Source organism: Molossus molossus, unplaced genomic scaffold (genome assembly GCF_014108415.1).
Source record: "Molossus molossus isolate mMolMol1 unplaced genomic scaffold, mMolMol1.p scaffold_m16_p_8, whole genome shotgun sequence".
In the NCBI taxonomy this organism is placed as follows: domain Eukaryota; kingdom Metazoa; phylum Chordata; class Mammalia; order Chiroptera; family Molossidae; genus Molossus; species Molossus molossus.
In genome coordinates, this window is record NW_023425402.1 from 42,385,896 (window position 1) to 42,406,714 (window position 20,819).

The 20,819-nt window shown below is 36.4% G+C and overlaps 1 pseudogene; it reads left to right on the forward strand.

Moving 5' to 3' along the window:
• The first annotated feature begins 479 nt into the window (after positions 1 to 479).
• Positions 480 to 930, forward strand: LOC118620709 (annotated as a pseudogene).
• The last annotated feature ends 19,889 nt before the right edge of the window (positions 931 to 20,819 follow it).

The window sequence follows — 20,819 nt, forward strand, 5'->3', positions numbered from 1 at the left end:
ATATAACAGGTCAATTCAACTATTACCACTGGCTAAACCATTTTCTGCATAAAACTGCCCATCACCCAAAACTTTACATATTCATTGGTTTTCCTTCTACCCAGCTATGCAAAAATCCATGACAGCCAACAGTCAATTTTTCCAAGGAATTCCACAGGTGTGTTTCCATGTACTGCCCACCACTACCACCACTCCCAATCTAAATTGTCCTGAATGAAAATAATGTTAATGATTCATTTTATTGTTTTTTGGTGGTGAGTGAACTCCTGAAATTTTATCATATTTAGAAAGTGATTAAAATTTGAAGTCTGAAAGACAAGTTGGGTCAGTTATATGAATTATGTGTTTTTTTGTTACTGTTCTCTTCATTATTTTTAAGATATCCTTTTTCGGGATAAGCAAGTTGGTTGGAATTCAAATCTGACATTAAAATATAAATTCTCCCTTGTGCGGCCATTGATGAAGCGCTAGTGGCCAAAATGAAGTTTGGTCCTTTTGTGCCTTCTGACCAGAGCAAGAACCATAAATGGTGCATTTCAGTGCATCTTGCCACATTTGCAGGAAGAGTATGTCTCCTCCTCTTTCCGAAGATCTGAGACAGAAGTACAATGTTCAATCCATGCCCATCCAAAAGGATGATGAAGTCCAGGTTGTTCAAAGACATTACAAAGGGCAGCAAATTGGCAAAGTAGTCCAGGTCTAAGAAAGAAATATGACATCTACATTAAATGAGTGCAGCAGGAGCAAGCTAATGATACAACTATTCATGTGGGCATGCACCCCAGCAAGGTGATTATCACTAGACTAAAGCTGGACAAAGACAGCAAAAAGATCCCCGAATGTAAAGCCAAATCTTGCCCAGTAGGAGAGGACCAGGACAAACACAAGGAAGAAACTATTGAGAAGATGCAGGAACAAAGTAATCTTTGATACAACTTTCATTAAAAACTGTTAAAATGAAAAAATATCTAAGTTCTTAATTTGAAGTTTGAAATATACAAGGTTGAATGATGGCAATGTGAAGAAATGGCAAAAACACGTTTTCAGAATAGATTGTCATGTTTATTCTTCCATGGCTCTCAATAGGTATGATGTTCCCTCTTCTTGCAATAAAATTTCCCTTCCACTTGTCTATCTGTAAAACCCTGTGTGTCCTTTAAAACCAAACTCAGGCACTACTACTTGTTACAGAGTATCTTCAAGACTTCCCTTCTTATATCATGCCATGACCAAGGATAGTCACCTCCCACACTGACTTTTTCCTTGGCCAAATGACTAACAAATGTGACACAGAGACTTGAAAAGTGATTACACATGGAAACTTCCCTCTCTTGCTGGTTTTGGAACTCAGCAATAAGAAGCCTAGGCTAACAGACATGTGCCCCTGTTGCTCCAGCCATCACCACGTACGTGAGTGAGGCCAGCTGAATACAGCCATGTGGGTGAGTCCAGGTGGGACCATCCAGACATGTCCAGCTAAAATTGCTAATCTACAGATTTGTGAGCCAATAAATGATTAGGCTTTTAAGGGACTATGTTTTAGAGTGGTTTGTGAGAAGCAAACGTTGATATAAACATTTGTTTCTATAAGTGGGGTATTGCTCTAACAACTATCTAAAATGTTTGACAGTGGATTTAGGACTAGGCAGCAAGTGGAAGCTGGAAAGGCTGTGGGCCAAGGCTGGTAGCGAAGTCTGGGATAGTACAGCAAGAAAACTGTTAGCAAAGACTGGAAACAATTTTGAGCAAACTAGTAGTGAAGGCTGGAACAATAAGTAAACTGCTATCGCAGGTTGAAAATATGGTGACTCATGTTAATTAGTAGTGAAACAGTTTTTAAAATTGTCACCTGTAGTACTTTAAAAGATAGAAAATGTAACTAATTAACTTGTGGAAACTGACTCAAAGAGATATCCAGTGTCAACTGGTTTCTGCTAGCTGAGTACTAGAAAGCACCCTAACAGAGAGACTAACTAAAGAAACTATTCAGTTTGTAGATAGAATTTAGAAGACAATGGCTTTTATGTCTGGCAGAGAAACTTTAAGAATGTAAAACTGTAGCATGTTTTATTCAAATTTTAGCTTTTTCAATTCAACATTAATTTATACTTCCCCTGAATTTGCAAATTTTGCATCTTTTACTAATTCTGCCATGAAGTTTTCTTAGAAAAATGCTAATCTCTAATCTCTGAGGCTACAGATGAGGCAACCAAAGCTATCTGCCCAAGTACACAGCAAGTAGTAAAGCCAAGATTTGATCTCAAGCTATTTAAATTCAAAATCTGCACTCACTCCTTCTTCCTGGTTTCCCAAATTCTTTCAACAAGGAGAACCATCCAATTTTTAAATTACTTTACTTAAAATAAAATGTATGCTATATTTTCATTTACAATTGATTCTCGAGAAATACACAAGTTTTACAGACTTGTATCCTTTAAATATTCAAGATGGGTGACAGAATGATACATTATGTATGAAGGGCTAGAATATGCTTTCCCACTTTTGTAATTATAATAGAGAGGAAATTATTGTGCCCCAGCAGTTTGTGCTGTTGAAGGTGAACTCTCTTTGATATCTGACCCATAATGCTCTCCTGGTATATCTCCTGCTGCTTCGGACTTAGTATCTTCTATTTAGTCTGGGTAAGCTTTCTCTCTCTTTTTATTCAGAAAATTCCCATTTAGATTAATGAAATGGTATTTTCTCTGGCTGGAGAACAAGAAAAAATGGATTTTCAACAATAGGAGGATATAATATTTAAACCTCCTAGGAAGGGAGGAATACATTCAGCTAAGATAATTGCTCCTTTTTCCCCCTCCACAAAGGGAAGAAAACTTAATATATGTTATTTTTCCTGGACTCATAGAACACAGATGATAAATTTCTTTAAGTCCTTTATTCTCTGAATTTCCTCATAATCTCCATTCTTTGGGGATTTAGAAAATTCTCTACCTCTTTAAAACATGAATATAATAATAATTTGGCTTCCTACAATGACCTTTTTATGTGGCAGTAGAAAATTTAAGGATATAAAACTGCACTGTATTTTTTCAATTTTTAGAGTTTTTTTCCAACATTAGCTTGTACTTTCCTTTAATTTGAAAGTTATGTATTTTACTACTTATGTCATGATATTTGATTTAAAAATTAATGCTCATTAATTATAGTTTTGTCATTTATCAAATATCTTACATATTATAGAAGAAAGAGAAATAGAGCACATCTCCTAGTTTATCATATTATTTGATGTCATTCTACTGCACAGTTTCTCAATAGAGGCACTATTTGTTAGCATTTGGGGCAGAAAAATAATTCCTTGTGTGAGATTGTCCTAAGCACTGCATTAGATTTTCATCCCTGGTCCCAACACATGAAATGTCTATAGGACCCCAGAATCACTATGATAAATAAAAATGCCTACACACATTTACAATTTCCCTTTTAGAGTATGGTATTGTCTCTAAATGAATGAGACTCATAGGTATAATGCGAATTTGAGAAATCCATACTCTCTCATTCTCCCCTCTAAATTTCTCCCAACAATTATGAGAGTCTCTAGGGAGCACCTCACAGGTGCTCATCAAATAGTCCTCTCCTCTCCCATACGGCAGCAGCCGGGTTCCTTCTTCCTGCTTCAACTTTCTGCAGTGATATCCAGCTCATCATTGCTGGTGCCTATCCTATTACAGCTCTTTTCGGGTAAACACTGGCACAACTTATTTCTCAGAACTTAAATATTTCCTCCACATTCCTATGGTTTGTATTCAGTGAGATACGCGGTACCTCGTGGTTAGTTTTGGGGTAAGGAGGATGGAAGGCAGAGGAATGAAGGAGCCTGGAGCTTTCTCCTTCCACCTCAGAACTTGTGCACCACTCTCCTCCCTTAGACTGAGTTACTTCCCAAGAGCACCTCCGTGCCTACCAGATTCTGGATTCCATGGGAACAGGCACTTCTGAGGAATAGTACCTGGCTTATTGCTGGTGTCAAATAATTGAAGTTGAAAGTACATTGAATTCAGACATTCCACCTCCAGAATTAAGCAGCAGCCTCTATTAGACCTCTAGACACATTCAAAAGTGTCCCATCCAAACATAGCCCTATTTTAACTGTCAGGCTTCGAGACCCCATTCTAATTTTAGCTTTTAAAAATATAGTAGACATCTCAACTATGTTCTCATCTCATGCTTCCAATTGCTTATATTTTTATTGTCCTAAACACAGTATGTCCAGAGCAAACTTATTTTCTTTCCCGTCAAACCTGTTAGAAGTCCTTCCAAGTTCTTAATTAGTGGAACAGGAAGAGGAATGAGTAGTGTAACCATACTTCATGAATCCCAGGTGAGAAAATTTGAGGTAATCTTTGACTTTTTCGTTTCTTTTTTTCTTTTATCCTCACCCAAGTAAATTTTTGCATTTATCTTCAGATAGAGCGGGGGGGGGGGGGGGGGCGGGGGCAACATCAACGTGAGAGAGATACATCGAGTGGTTGCCACCCACACAACCCCAACTGGGGTTGGAGACAAACCGAAACCGAGGTAGCACCCCTAGAGGGAACCGATCCCAGGACTCTCCGATCCGCAGGCCAACGCTCTAACTGCTGAGACAAACTGGCCAGGGCCCGTTTCATATTTCTTATTAGATATAAATTATTATGTTAATAACTCCTATTAGTGACTAATTTCATTGATCCTTTTGTAAATATTTTAATTCATTAAATTACATTCTTTTCACATTGCCATGACACTTTTCTCAGACCTTTATTGCCTTAAGACTGTATTAATTAACTACCCGTGGTTCAGCTTTTTCTTGATTCATTCTGACCTCTAACCTATCAGACAACCTTTCCATTGTACCACCATATATACCTCTGTATCTATTTGATAAATTATTCCTTAATGTCACTGCTTTTACAACTCATTATTGGATGTCTATTATTACCAGACCTCGATCTTTCTTTCCATCTTTTTTTTTTTTAAATGCTTCCTCTTTATATGAAATTTATCCTGATTATTTCAATCCACAATGTTCTCTCCTTTCTCTGAACTCTAATTCCATACTAGCTCATGGACAGAACTATAAAGTTTGGAATTTTATTGATAATCAATTGTTTCCATAATAAATTATAAATACTTGGAAGACCTAAATATTTTACACCATTTATGTATTATCTAGAACAGGGCTGGGCACATTATAATTGCTTATGAATAAATACTTGTTCTTTGATTTTATTGAAACTTTAGGTTCTCCCAAGATAGACCTGATTCAAAAATGAGCTAGCTGGGATAGAATATATAAGATCTCCATTCACTGATCTTGGCTGATTTCCTGTAGGCTGTGATGTTTCATTTTATAAACAAAATGAAATCTTGCTAATTAAATTTTTAGGATTGATGCTACTGAATTAACTTATTCCTTAATCACTCAGCACTCCTTTAAAATTATTTAATATGTACTTGTGCACACTTAGTTATGTTATAGAAAAATTATAATTAAAGAAGGTAAGCCAGCATGACATGTTTATTAAATTGTTTTTATGGAATCTGATAAGCTAATTGTAAAATTTATACAAAATAGCAAAAGAACAAGAATAGCTAAACAGGAAAAAAAAATAGTCAATATACTACTGAAGAAAAAATATGCATGTAGGGATAGAAAGAATTTGCCCAATGTATTTCCAGAATTATTTCAAGTTTCACTAGTATGTTACAAGTGCAGAGACAGACAAATATACCAATGAAACAAAACCAGAAACCTCAGAGACAGACCCTCACATACATGAAAGACATGAGAGCTGCAATTTTAGAGACATGTGGAAGGAATGGGTAACCTAATGAATAATGCCTGGACAGCTTGTTTTCTGTATGGACCCACACCATAACCAAAAAATAAGTTCCTGATGGATTAAATACATATAAATTTCTAAAATTTCTGAAGAAAATATAGGAGGTTATCTTTGTGACTTTTTGTTACAAAAAGGATTTCTTAAGACAAAAAAGGAGTGGAATCCATTAAGTAAAAGAGATAAATACAAGTCTATTAACATAAGGAATTGCTTATTAAGACACCATTTTAAAAGTGTAGAAAGACAGGACATAAGCCGGGTTGGGGTAGGGTGGGAAGCTTATGTGTTCTAAATTTTTAATATATTAATTAGATCAAAATATTAGTTTTATACACACACATACACACACACACCAGTATTATACAGGGTGAGGCAAAAGTAAGTTTATAATTGTTTGTATGAAAAATAATACAACATTTAATAATGATACAAAAATAAACTGTGTTCATGTACTTATAACTGTAAACCTACTTTTGCCCCACCATGTATATAATATTTGAGTGAGTGTGTGTGTGTTTATCCAGTAAAAAACATTAAACCAAAACAAAAATGGACAAAAAGCATGAATACCTATTTCACAGAAGAGGAAAGACCAATGATTAGTAAACATATACAAACAAATATGTCCAACTTCACTTCTAATCAGGGAAAGGTTGAAATATCTTTTTACACTCAAAATATTGGCAAAAATTTTAAAGCCTGACAGATCAACTGTGCTTGACAACAGGAACTCTTATACACTGCTAATGGGAGGGTAAATGTGTCCAACACCCTTTGGGAATAATTTGACATCATCTAGTGAAGTTAAAGGTGCCCATCTGAGAGCAATGCCAATTCCAGATTTATTCCCTAAACCAGGGAAAATCTCACATATGTGCAATAGAACACAGGCACTAAAATATTCATTGTGGCACTGTTTTCAATAGCAAAAAACTGGCACCAAATCAGAGGACCACTGCAGGAGACGAGATAAGTTGTGGTAGATACATATAATGGAATACTTAATACACAGCAGTGAAAACAACTGCAATGTAGTTTTATGCATTCATATGAATGAAACATAATGCAGATGAAAAGGAAAGTGACAGAGAGTACATAGTTTGCAGTTCCAACTATATAAAATTCAAACATACAAAACCCAACAAACATTATTCAGGAATACATAAATTTAAAAAAAAAATTTATATATATAAAAAAAGATAACCCATAATTCAAGATAACGGTTCCCTAGGAAGCAAGGAGTGGAGTAAGCTGAGAGGGTGGTGGTGCTCGGCGCATCACACAGGAGGGACTTCAAAATGTTGCAGTTTCATTATTAGGCTGAGTGGTGGATAATACTCTTTATTTAATTTTTCTTATTTATACTGTACTTATATATTATATTCCTTACATATATAAAATAATTAGAAATAATTGTTTTGTTAACATATGTAATAGATGCTTAGCTAAAGAACTGTGTTAGGGTTTTGTTTAGGCCGGTGATGTAGGCTTGTGAAAGAATTCACAACTGAGAGAAGAGAGAAAAGGGAAGAAATGTATTAACTTTCCCCATAGCCAGGGAAAGGACCCATGCACTGCCTGGCAATACAAGGACTGAGAAGAAAGAGTGAGTTGCTCTTTTACTGGGGGCTTTGGGGAGTAAAGGGCGGGTGTGCTGGGGGGTTTCTTATCATATCTTCTCTAACCTGTAAAATATGCTTGGGAAAAAGGAGGGGAGAAATGTGAGCTGGGGGCTCAGGGGTTAGTCACCAGTGAGTCGCAGTCATGGGTCCAGTGTGCTGATAATCAGGTTGTTAATCTTTCCACAATGTCAGGTGGTCCCCCTTGACCTCAGGTTAGAAGAATGGACAGCATTCCCCAGGTAAACGCCGGAGGTCACACCTCCCAGCAGGTCTGAGTGGGCTTGTCCTCAATCAGAACAAAGCAATCATGACCAACATTCTAAAGGGTGATGAACATTTGTCTAACGATGGCTACTGCCCCCCTATGATTAGTTTTCTTGCTCTTCTAATATTGTCTAATCATTCTAATGTGCTTTCCTGCCCCTTTCAGTTGGGTAGGAAGGCGGTTTGAGGTTGCAGACACCAGCAGTCTCCACGTTTAATTACCGGGTGCTTCTCATAAATTGGGGGAGGGGGGACATAAAAAAAACGTCCTTCTGATTTGTAAGCTGATTCTAAAGTGGGTTTGTTTGCCTAAACTGTGTAGATATGTACCTATAGTGGTCACATTAAGCACAATTTCTGCTTTGTATGCATGGTTTCAATGACTGTATGTAAAAACAAGTAGTTCATTACAGCTCTATCTTCCTTCACAGAGAATTTGCTCCCAAACTCTACAGAGGAAGACTGGCAACGGGAACAAGCAGAAAAAAGTCAGAGTAGTTTGCTGAAATTGAGGGCTGGGATTATTTACATTAGCTCTGTGTATAAATAATATGGGAGAGTTCCACTTTGCTCTGTGCTGAGCGGTAATGGTCTACATGTCTCCAATTTTAAAATAACATTTAAAAAGATAATCTCCTCCCTCCCTCCTTTTTTACAACTGTCCCCACACTAGTATCTTTGGGAACATATGGCAGTTCCCAGCAAAAGCCAAGCGAAGATCTGACACATCAGTGTGCCGTGCTGCTATCACCACAAGAATAAAGAAAACTGGGAATCCAAAATCTCCTAACAACCACTGCTGCCTGCCAGTTCTTATATCAAATAAAAATCATCAGTGAGGGGAAGGATGGTTGCACAGTGACTAAGCAGACAGATGGCAGGTGTGAGTCAAAACACTCTGGGGTGCTAGCTCAAATCTTTCTGTACCACTCACTGCTGGAGAGAAGGAATCAAAAACCAAAGCGGCCGTCCAACGGACCAGGGGTAAAATGCAGAAAATCCAACCAATATAAACATAAAAGGTAGAGGAGACAATCAAGGTTTTAAGAGCTGTATTGCAACTTCTAAACCAAATTCTTCAGGCCTGCCCTTTGATCTTTCTCTGCTTTTATCCGACTTAAGCCTCTCCCACCTTTCCTAGCTGGCCGTTGGGGTGAGCACAAGAAGGTTATTGTTTCTCCACTTTACCTCCCTGCCTGGGCTGGGACCACCTTGTTGCAAAGGTTAGCCGACTGCATTCCTGCAGGGCAATGTTCCAAGGCCGGAGATAAGAGGTTAACTACGTCCTTGCCTGGCCAGGAGCCGTGGCGCTTCACTGCCTGGTGCTCTGTCCCTAGGACTGACCAGATCTAATCTGGATGCGTTAGACGACACGCTCGGAGCGAAACAAAGACTCAACCACTCTCTCTTATTTGCATAACTGTTTTCCACACTGCCCTGAAGATTAGCTTTAATGAATATGAATGTAATTACCGAAAAGGGCCCTAGGTGGAGCTTCAGCACTTGTGGCGACAAACGGAAGAACAAATTGAAAATAAAATCCAGGTCCTCCAAAAATTCCATAAGGAATTACATTTTGTTGAAAAACTTGTTTTGCTATTGTTGTCCTTCCCGCATAGGAACCAGCTGAAACGTGTTGGTTGCTGAAGAATAACTCTCAAAAGAGCGTGGTTCGGAAATGAAGAGTGAGAGCCGGTTTTCTGCCTCAGATGGCGGTGCCACAAGGCCGCTTACAGCGAGAGGTGTCCCTAACCCATTAGATTCTCTCCCGAACATTTCTCCTGGCTCCTTATAGGAACAGCGCCACTAAAATTTATTTGTATAGCAAAAGAATATCTCATATTATGAGAAATAATCAGAGTTATTTTTAAAACAACTTGCCTTTAGTAGATTACAAACACAGAAACTGTAATATGTCAAAATTATTTTCTCCATTTGTTTTTCTAATCTTTGTCCACAATGCCAAAGAACTGAGACAGAATTATTGGATTTTGAAACTTTATTTTATTGTAAGGAAATTATGTAGCACAGAAAAACCTATTTGTATTCCTGGTCATAAATAAAGGTTATTGATGTAAAAATGAGATTTGGAAGATTTTCATGGTTCTGCCCAAACAATGCCAAATAAGTGGTTTAAAAAAAAAGTGAGACCACCTGCCTGTATGTAGGAATTCTTAAGCTGGGGAGGGGGCTCATGGGTAGAATCCTTTGGGTCTGTGGTTAGAATTCAGGGCACTATGCTGATCCTCTCTTTATTTAAAAATCTTGATATTTTGTTGATCGTGATTTTTTGCCTTAATTTTTTTTTAAATATTGCATCAAAATATTTTGAAAAATGAATATTTTAGTGCTCCTTACATTTCCTGACTGAGTGTGATTGCTTCACTCACTTCATACTAGTCCTGGTCTGATCTATGGATGATTATTATTTTCACATACTTCTAACTGGCATAAACATAGGCAACAAACCACAAGCGTATAAGCATTATCTATGACTTGGAGACCAGTAGAAATTTTAGGTATTGTATGTGACATTATGATTGTTGCAAATACTGCCAAATATCATTTACATTCATCAGTACTTTCAAATTATGATAGTTATTATATCTGCAGGATATCTTCTTATTAAATGCCTTTATATAAAAGCACACAATGTATCACACATTTGTTTACTTTAATAATTTGTAACTGTATATCAATATTGTTTATTTTATAATTTTATGCAATTAATTTTATTCATTCAAATGCACTATTCTGAAAAGGAATCCAAAACTTCACCACACTGTCATAGGTCCATCAAAGAACACTGTATGGGATAGCTACCCAGCTAGCTAATCTCTTGGTCAAATTGTCTTTGAGTTGGGACCACTCATTAATTCAGGTAACCTATAAGTCATATATACATACATTCATATGCAACTAAAAGTATGCATGTATGTAAGTAAAAAATTTCTGAAATCAATTTATGACTAAAATAAACCAAATCAGTTACTTATTCAGCCATACCCTGAAACAAGAACAGTTAAGGAGTTTGATAAATGTTCAAGTTCCTGGGTCCTATTTGAACACAAATCTCTTGGCATTTTAGGACTAGGAATCAAACTTTGATTGGAGCTTCCTTGAGATTCTGATTCAGATGGCTATTGTCCTACATGTTCCTTAAACTCCAGTTCTTAAAGATCACTACAAGGGGCTGTTAAACTAGTTCTCATGAGACTTCCAAATCATTTAGAAAAAAGTCTTCTCAAAATGTTTTGTACTTGGTACTGACTTTCTCTTTCTCCCCAACCCCCCATTCCTTTGTTCCTTTCCACCTTCTCCTTTTCCCTCTTTTTGTACCTCCCTCCTTCCTTTCTTCCTTTCAGAGAAACTAATATTTTTCACTATCAAATATTTCAGAGAATTTAAAGGGAGAAATTTATAACAAAACTTGTACTGTACATACCACCCAACTAAAGAAATTAAACATTGCAAGTAAAATCTAAGTTTTGTACTCAACCTTCCTGAACATCTAGCAGCCCCTCACCTTGAAGAAGAAATTAATAATCAGAATTTGGTGTTTGTTGTTCACGTATATATGTTTAAATTGATGCTACATATGAACGCATCATTAAATAAAACATATTATGTTGAATATTTCTAAAGTTGGTTACACAGTATGTGTATCTTCTGCAATTTGCTATTTTCTCAACATTGTTTGTGAGATTTAACCATGATAAAAGTAGCTCTATTCATTCTTTTTCTTAAAGTAAACTTTTTATTTTGAAGTAATTTTAGACTTACAGAAAGTTGCATAGTTCAGAGACCTAGCTCCATACACTATTTCCCCAACTTCTCCTACTGTTAGCATCCCACACAACAATGAAAATTTGTCCAAACTAAGAAATCAACATTGGTACATTACAAAGAACTAACCTACAGATTTTATTTGGGTATCACCATTTTCCCACTAATACCCCCCTTTTTTTTCCTGTTCCAGAATCGAATCTGAATTATTGCATTGCACTTAGTATTCACTTTTTTTCTACTGTATGATTATACTAAAATTTATTTCTTCATCCTTATGTTGAGAGATGTTTATTTAGGTTGTTTCCAGTTTTTCATTAATGTACTTGATGATATCTTTGTGTACACATATGACGTCATTGTGCACACATATGTAACAGATATTCTTAAAAGTACTCATACCAACATGCATTCTCACAAATAAATGAATATTCTTACTGCTCCAAATTCATTCCCACTTTTGGTATCATCAGAATACTTTTTTTTTTTCCCCCAACCAATTTTATGGGTATGAAATAGTATCCATTTTAATTTTAATTTATGTTTACTTTATTATTAGTGAGATTCAGCCTTTTTTCATGTATTTCCTATTTTATTGATTTTTTATATCCATTATATTTTATTTTTACATTGATTTGTAGATGTATATTCCATATTAATTTCAGTTGACAATAAGCACTGAAAATATCTTCTCTAGTTAGTGGCTTGTCTTCCCTCACTTTTTAAAATAGTGTCATCAGATGCACAGATTTTTTAAATGTCAATGTGGTCTAATTGATTCACAGTCTTTTCCTTAAAGGTTTAATTTGTTTTTTTTCTCGATAACACAATATTTCCCAACCCCGAAAGCACAGAAGTATTCTAAAAGTTTGAAAGTTTTGTTTTTACTCCACTAAATGTAGATTTTTGTGCACAGAGCGAGGTAGGAATCCAGTCTCACTCCACTCTGTAAAGATACCCATTATCCCAGCAGCATTTATTAAAAGGCTTATCTTTCCCTGCTGACCCACAGTGTCACTAATGTTAAAGGGCAAGTTTTCATATGTGCTTGGCTCTGTTTCTGGACATTTTTTTCTTTCCACTTTTCTCTCTCTTTTTTAATTCTTTTGCTAATGCTACATAATCTTAATTATTGTATCTTTGTAAGTCTTATATCTGAAAGAGGCTCCATTTAGTAGAATCTTTCATTTTAGGATCAGCTTCTTAAGGTCCATAAAACAAAACAAAACAATAACAAAAAAACTGATAGAATTTGGAACTGTGTTGAATTTGAAGTAAATTGACATCATTATGTTTGAGTCTTTATTTTCACATACATTGTGTATTATGAGTAGGTCTCTATTAAAGTGTATCAATAAAGATTTATAAATTTCTTTCGAGAATGAGAATGAAATAAGACATTACTCATGCAATCAATCAGAAACTGGGCGAGTTAGCACCGACAGTCCCTCAGTACAAGTTCTAAAGGATGTATTCCAGACAGACAGTGGTTCTAAATGGATGGCAGGAGAGGTAAGAAGGAGTGGAGAGCAAAGATAAGAGTATAGATGTAGGTAAAGAATAACCATACTGTCTAATTTGTGAAAGTTTAACAGGATAAAGCTACAATACTGAATAGTAATAGCATATGAGTTGAAGAGTGGTTGATAGTAGTTATTTCATATTATTAGGGACAAGGATAAAAATAATGACTATTTAAGACTTTTATGTATGTATGCTAAGTGGCAAGGATAAACACTAAAAATAGATATGCATGTATGACATTTCAAAAAAGAAGTGAGGGGGACGGAATAAGATGAAGGGAGAAAAAAGAGGGGGAAGAGGAAACAAAAGATAACAAAAAATAGTGAGCATGAAATTAGATGTAAAAATAAAAAAATATGTGAATAGTCAAACAAAAACACTTTTAAACTTTTCACATCTCTAGTTAGAAAACAAAGCTTTACAGACTGAAATTTTTTTTTCTAATTTTTTGTTTCTGTATTGACTTGAGAGAGAGAGGAAGGGAGAGGGGGAGAGAAAGAGAGAGAAACATCGAACATCGATTGGCCGCCTCCTACATGCCCCCCACTGGGGATTTGGCCCACAACCTGGGTACGTGCCCTGACCTGGAAGCAAACTGGCAGCCTCTTGGTGCATGGGTCGATGCTCAATCACTGAGTCACACCAACCGGGCTGGAATTCTTTTTTAATCTGGCTAATTTTTTGTTTATAAAAGACACATCTAAAACATTAGGACATTGAAAATCAAATTGGAATATACATACCTGAAAAATATTAACCAAATAAGGGTGGTCTTGCTATAGCAATGGCAGACAAAATATACTTTAAGGCAAAAATTATTATTAGAAGTAATAAGATTCATTACATGAGGATAAAAGTTTCAATTTACCAGGATTATATAACTATTCAAAACTTATGAACAGAGTAAGCAAGCAAAAAAGTTAGTAAAGAAATGTAAAATATGAACAACACAATTAGCAGTCCTGAGCTAAGGAGCATAGAGAGAACACAGTAATTGTTGGTTGTAATATTCTCCATATGTTCATTGACTCAAGGTTGTGCATCCTTTTCAAATACACAAAGAATATTTATAAAAAGAAGGCATGTTTTAAGCCATAAAACTAACCTTAATTAGTTTGAAAGGGTTGAAATCATTCAACCACATTATTTGATCCAATTAAATTAGATATTAATAAAAATAAATAAATACACCTCTAAATAAGCACTGCTCAACTAAATATTTAATGGAAATTACAAAATATTTGGACTTAAAAATAAAGACAATATTACAAAAATCATGCAATGCAGTAAAGGCGTTTCCTAGAGGGCAATTTATAGCCTTAACTGCTTACAAATAAAAAAGATGAAAGCCTTAAATTTAATGAGCTAAGAATCCAACTTATGAGGTTTAAAAAATAAATAGCAGAATAAACTAAAAAAGTAGAAATAAGAAGATAACTATAACATATTAATGAAATAGGAAAATAGATCATAAATGGAAGTGAAATGTTAAAAGTTGGTTCTTTGAAAATGTTAATAAAGTTGACAAAGTCCTAGCAAGTTTAATCAGTGAAAAGGAGAGAATTCAAAGCAAGCACAATGAAGCATTAAAAAAAGGAGACAATATCAGATTGTACACATACTGAACAGAAAATAAAAGGAAATTATGAACTTTATGTCAGCAAACTTGAAAAATAGAATACTGAAAAAATATAGCTTAAAAACCAACTCAAATATAACTGTATAAGAAATAATCTCTAATCATTAAAGAAATTGAAACAGTAAAATAAAAATTTTCCCAGAAAAAAAAAGCAAACCACATAAGGTTTATAGGCGAATTCTATCAAACATCTAAGGAACACGTTATCCCAACTTTACGTAAATTCTTGTGCTCATTAATGAAGTAAACCAGGTGAGTATTAAATTTATAATATATTATGATCCCAAATCACCTAAAGATGAGTAAGATTGGAAGATATATAATAAAACTATAATAATAAAGAATGGGTGATATTGGCAAAGCTACAAAATAGATCAATGGAACAAAATACACACTTTTGAAACAGATGCATTTAGGAAAACTTGATTTAAAATATAAAAGGCATTTTAGGTAAGTGAGTAAAGACTAAGATAAGTATTTCAACCTTAGTTTCTCAGAAACCAGAATCTGAGGCAAAGCTTAGATACTATTTATTGGGAAATTTAATCCCAGGGCAGCAAAACGTGATAGAAAAGGGAAATGAGACTGGGAAGAAGAAGGAAACAATTCCTGAGCTAGCCTCAGCTTCGCAGAGACACAGCTGGTTGCTCATTGCTCAGTCATGCTGGGCATTTATTTTTTTATTAAAAAATTTTTTTCTTTATTTGAGAGAGAGAGGAAGGGAGAAGGAGAGGGAGAGAGAGAAACATCGATGAGAGAGAACATTGATTGGCCACCTCCTGCATGCCCCCCACGGGGGATCGGGCCCACAACCTAGGCATGTGCCCTGACCAGGAACGGACCGGCAACCTCTTGGTGCATGGATCAACGCTCAACCACTGAGCCACACTAGCTGGGCATTTTAAGACAGGCTATTTGAGTCCTCGTGCTTCACAACAGTCTATCAAAAGGAGGATGGGAGGAGAATTGTTTTGCTGATTTTCTCTTTTCTTCTGTTCTTCATTGGTCAAAGTTTGTCTCAGCAAGCATTAACCCCACAAAATCCAGGCTGTATCACGTGATCCCTCTGAGCCATACCTAGGTCACTCATGCCACAGTCTGATGCCTTGTAGTGTTGGATTTTATCTAGAGTGGGCACTGGCAGGAGGAGCCAGAGATTCTATGGATCCATTTGGGTTGCAACTGGGTACTCCCACAGCAACAGACATAATGGGGGTAGCACTGGAGCTGGGGCTCTCTATGGGAAAGGTCAAGACAGCTGGCAGTGCTGGTAGACCAGCCAACAGCTGTAGCAGCCAGGGAGCCATCAGGGGCTCCCCAAAAACTACCCGATGAGGACTTTGGGCAAGCTGAGTTTGAGTGAATCTGTATTAACTGTATCCCAAACAGTTGGACATCCACATGATAAAATATGATATCTGATCTTACATCATACCTTAAAAAATGCAATCCAGGTAGAACAGAGATTTAATTGTGAAAGGCAAGAAAATTTGGGATAATAGACTTCCCAATTCTAGAAGAGACGGATTTCTTAAACAGTTCTCCAAAAGTATGAACCACAGAGTAAAGATTTTTAATTTTATAGCATTTAGGTTAAGAACCTACTGTTCAGCCCTGGCCGGTTTGGCTCAGCGGTTAGAGCGTCGGCCTGCGGTCCTGAGAGACCCGGGTTCGGTTCCCGCTAAGGGCACGTACCTCGGTTGCAGTTTGTCCCCGGCCCTGGTTGGTCATGCGGGTGGCAGCCACTCGATGTGTCCCTTTCACGTCGATGTTTCTCTCTCTCTCTCTCTCTCCCTCCCACACTCTATCTGAACAAAAAATAGAAAAAAAAAAATGTCCTCAGGTGAGGATAAAAAAAAAAAAAGAACCTACTGTTCATCAAAAGACCCCATAAAGAGAGAGAAAAGACAAACCACAAATTTGCAGAAAACATCTGCTACACAAATGACTGATAAAAGACTATATAAATGATTATATAAAAAAGTACTATAAATCAGTAAAAAAAAGACAAGCAACCTGGTAGAAAAGGGCAAACATTATGAACAGTATTTCACAGAAGAACACAAATGGCCTGTGAACATATTTTTAAATGCTCAAACTTAGTATTTGAACTCAATTAATATAATACATCATACAACAGAACACAGGCCAAAAACTCTATGATCTCAACAGAAAAAGCATTTGACAAAACTCAACACTATACATCATAAAAGCACTCAATATACTAGAAATAGAAGGAAAACTCTTCAGTCTGATTAAGGATATTGAAGGGGTTCAGAATAGGCCTCCCCAAGATGTGCCACTATGACATGTGAATTATTTTGAGATGAAGGTAATCAAGACCCTATGGACTCCAGAGAAACTTGTACCTCTCCCTTAAATAATTTAAATTTAGGGTCCGTTCTCCTAGGAAGAGTTTCACCAGAAATAACTTGTCATAACCTATCTATAGGGCAGGGCAAACTTCTAATCACTGAGCATCTGCTTATTGTCCTGTGAATGACCTCCCTCCCCTCGAAGCCCCAAAGCACCTTATCTCATCTCTAGCTCAGAATGCCACATATACCTCATTTTAATTATTTTCTCCGAACCCCTCATGTATGTGGGGTCCCCAAATGTATGTATATAAAACTAAATTTGGTTATTTTCTCTTGTTAATCTGTCTCATGTCTATTTAATTATTAGACCATCCAGAAGAACCCAGAAGGGTAGAGAATTTTTTCTTCCTCCCCAGCAGTTGGTGCTGTGAGCAGGATATCTCACTTTCAGGGTACTGCTGACCCCAAAGCTGCTTTAGTAGAAAGGTCCTGGGACTTCTTTTTTTTTAAATTAATTTATTTTTGTTACAGATGTTTCTCCTTTTTTCCCCACTGATATCCCCCGGACTTCTAACATGAACTGGCAAAGGTAAGAATTGTTGCCAAGTCAGACTCCTGGATCTCTACCTGCAGGGTTCAGTGGAAGCAGAGTGGTGAGATTCTTTTTTTTCTCTAAATTTAGATTAGCAGGATAAAAATATTTGTGGAACTTGTTTCTGGGGCTTAACATCTCTTGGTTATGTGAATGAAAAGGGGCTACACAGCAGACCTGACAAGCTCTGTGACCAAAAGTAACCACACAGGATGGTCTGATCATAAATTCCTAATTGGACAGATCACGGTGGGTAGTGAAGTCCCAGGCATATAGCTTCCGTTGTAAAAGTTTAATTTTTATCTTTATTTATTTTTTAAATTTTATTTTTTTTACAGATGTTTCTCCTTTTTTACCCCATTGACACCCTCCTCCCCATCCCCCCGACCCGTCTCCGGCTTTGCTGTCCATGTCCATTGTTCATGCGTACATGCATATAAGTTCTGTGGTTTACCTCTTCCCTCCCCCCAACACCCCCTCTTCTGAGGATTGTCAGTCTGTACCCTACTTCCATGTTTCTGAGTCTACCCTATTCCTCAGACTGTTATGTTCATTATATTCCACAAATAAGTGAGATCATGTGGTATTTGTCTTTTTCTGCTTGGCTTGTTTCACTTAGGATAATACTTTCCAGGTCCCTCCATGTCATCTCAAAGGATAAGAAATCTTTCTTTCTTATAGCTGCATAGTAGTCCATTGTGTATATGTACCACTGCTTTTTTACCCATTCGTCTACTGATGGACATTTGGGCTGCTTCCAGATGTTAGCTATTGTAAATAGTGCTGCTACAAACATGGGGGTACATATATTCTTTCTGATTGGTGTTTCAGACTTCTTAGGGTATATCCCTAGAAGTGTCACACTGGGTCAAATGGAAGTTCAATTTTTAATTTTTTGAGGTAACACCATATTGTTTCCATAGTGACTGCACCAGTCTGCATTCCCACCAGCAGTGTACTAGAGTCCCCTTTTCTCCACACCCTCGCCAACACTTGTTTGGTGATTTGTTGATGGCGGCCATTCTGACAGGTGTGAGGTGATACCTCAATAATTTTTATCTTTCTAGACCTATCTTTAGTAAAAAGTTAATCTAGACCAATGTTCTTATGCGTCTAGGATAACATACTTTTAACTATCAGTAATTTCCTTTTCCAGACCCCTCAAAGGCTTAACTGTAGGCACTGGGACACAAGGACCACAAAGCTCCTCACTGTGACTTTGTTGCCTGCATACCACTTCTATTTTCTGTGAATGTAAAATCCTGTACCTACTGATTAACTACCTTGTACCTACTGATGTAAAAGAAGTATATATCTCTCAATTTTACTTTTTAACCAATTCTAGATACACCCCTCCATTTTGCTTTCTCCCCCCTTCTTAATCTACCACCAATAGATTTCATGTAACCTTCCTTATGTTTTCTCCTTTATTCCTAAATATATAAAAAGAACTACCAAGTAGGCTTTGGATCCAAGCTTAGTGAATCTAAACACCCCCATTTGTTCAAAGTGTGTGTGTGGGGGGGTGGGGGGGTGGAGGGCATGTTATTCCCTGTGTTTTGGAATGGCTGTTTCTAACTCTGGGAGTGAACTTCATCTTGTGAGAGTTGCATCTTTTTGCACTCTGCTTTGGGGATGCCTCTTGAGTCCACAGTTAATCCATAAAAGGTCTAATTTCTTCACTTTACTGTTAAGATCCTATTTGTCAAGGCCAGATGATGGATCCCTTCAACTGGAAAAAACTGAAAAGGAAAAACAGAAACATTTTTATCCTGTTATAATGGCTAGTCATTAAGATTTCCTTAATAAGATAGAAGGACAGAAATTACAACAAAAATCAAAGTCCACTCAGACCCTTTCCTATTTGTCTTCAGAAATCTGCAGATACTATTTAAACACACACACACACACACACACACACACACACACACACACCATTGGAAATACAATTGTCCTGCACTTAAGAACAAATAAATAAAGAAGACATAAATTAAATGAAAGACATTCTGTGTTCACTGTTGGAATACTTAATATTGTAAAGATGGCAGTATTCTCCAAACTGATCTACAGATTGAATACAATTCCTAAAACTGTAGCTGGCTTTTTTTGCAGAAATTGACAAGATGAATCTAAAATTCATATGAAAATTCAAAGAATCCAAAAGAGCCAAAACAATCTTGAAAACAAACAGAGATGGAAGGCTCACACTTCCCAATTACGAAATTTATCGCAGTGCTGCAGCAGTGAGACAATGCGTTACTGCCACAAGAAAGACATATACCACTGGAATAGAATTGAGAGTCCAGAAATAAACCCTCACATTAAGGGTCAATATATTTTCAAAAAGGGTGCCAAAACAATTCAGTGAGAAAAAGAATAGGCTCTTTCAAAAACGGTGCTGGCACAACTGGATATCCATTTGCAAAAAAAAAAATCAAGTTGGAACGCAACCTTATGCCACATACAAAATTTAATCAAAGTGGATCGATGTAAATGTGAGAGCTAAAAAGATAAAACTCTTTGAAGAAATCACAGTCATAAATCTTCAAGACCTTAAACTAGTCAATGGTTTCTTGGATATGACACCAAAAGCACAAGCAATAATAGAAAAAAAATAATACATTAAACATCAAAATGGAAAACTTTTGTGATTCAAAGGACATGATAAAGAAAGTGAAAGGACAACCCAGCAATGGTAGAAAATGTTAAGAGTATTGTATGTGGACTATGTATCAAAGTCTTATTACTCGATAATAAAAAGATAGTTACCCCAGTTTTGAAAATAGGCAAAGGAACTGAACAGACATTTCTCCAAAGAAGATCTATATATACAAATGACCCATAAGCAAATGAACAAATGTGCAATATCACTAGCTATCAGAGAAATGCAAATCAGAATGAAACAGAGATACTACTTCATATCCACTGGGATGACTATAATCAAAAGACAGACAATAAGTGGTGAAAATATGAAGGAATTGAACATTATATACTATGAGTAGTAATGTAAAAGCGTGGGACTATTATGGAATATAGTCTGGAGTTCCTCAAAAGGTTAAGATAGAGTACAGAGACATATAAGACAAAATCAGTTGACTCAAACAGTCTGAAAAATTGCAAGAAAAATAAAAGACCAACAAGAAATATTATTAATGATATCCAGAGAAAGACAAGTGCAGTGAAATTGTTGCCTTCTTTTTACGTGGCACACTCCACAAATGATATCTTTAA